Below are 1,115 nucleotides of genomic sequence, written 5' to 3'. Positions count from 1 at the left end.
GGCTTCTCAGAATGGCTCTGCTCCTTTTCCTAGGGGAGAATTCCCTCTGGAGTCTGGGGGCTGCAAAGTGTCAAACTCCATGCCCAGAGTCCCCAACTGGGTGCCTCTCGGGCTGGCAGGTGTATGGGGTGGGGGTGAGGGCCCGCCAGGGCCTTGCCTCCGCCTTCTGACTGGGACTTCCAGCAGCGGGTGGGTGCTTCGGGGGGATTGCTCTCCAAGCCGGTGCAATGGGCTAAAGCTTCCTCAGCATTGCACTTCACAGGACGTCCGGCCCCCAGCTCCAGAGAGGCGAGGAGATGCGGAGGGGTGACCCCCAGAGCAAGGTTGGTGCTTGCTGGCTTCTGACCTCATTCCAAGGTGAGGGTGATGACAGTGGGAGTGGTTGGTTGTAAGCTGCTGTGGGCGTTGGCGCGGCCTCATGGTGACCTTAGGCTGCCCACTTTGGATACGTACCCTGAGTTTTGATACGTACGTCTGAGCCCATGACTGGCGGTTCTGTCGGTCCGTCCATCCGTTGCCTGCCGGGTTGTCCCCCTCTTTCGCTGCGTTCCCAAACACGTGCTCCTGTTCCAGCAATCAGTCTTCCTGAGCACCTGGCCAAAGCCAGCGAGCCAGCGTCTCCGCCCTCCTTGCTTCTAAGGAGCATTCTGGTCGGATTTCTTCCAGGGCTCTCCTGACATCCTGTGGGATAGTTCATATCCTTCGACAACATCATGGTTCACATGCCGCCATTCCTTTGCCGACCTTCCCCACCGTGCATCTCCTCCCCTGTGAACGAGGACATGGAGAAGACTCTGGTTTGGTCAGCCGTGAGATCCTGGCCTCTTGACCCGGCCATTGCTTCAGCAGGCACAGCCTTAGCTTCTATAGACTTGTCTTCTACGCACAGTCTGAGTGCAGAGGCAGGGGCGTCTTGAATGGGGGAAGTGCAGCAGTGGTCTGACCCAGGATGCTTCTGTCAGCCAACGTACTAACGAGGGGAGACCTACGTTTTCTCTTGTTGTTGTTTTATATCACCTGTGGGTCTGTATAACCCTGGCTGCGCATCGGTAACACCTGGGCCTGGCTCCAGACCAATTTCCTTGGCGTCTCCGGGGAGGAGGGATCTGGCCTCA

This window comes from Echinops telfairi, unplaced genomic scaffold (genome assembly GCF_000313985.2).
Source record: "Echinops telfairi isolate 266 unplaced genomic scaffold, ASM31398v2 ScPeMD7_5592;HRSCAF=6446, whole genome shotgun sequence".
Classification (NCBI taxonomy): domain Eukaryota; kingdom Metazoa; phylum Chordata; class Mammalia; order Afrosoricida; family Tenrecidae; genus Echinops; species Echinops telfairi.
This window is presented reverse-complemented; position numbering follows the sequence as displayed.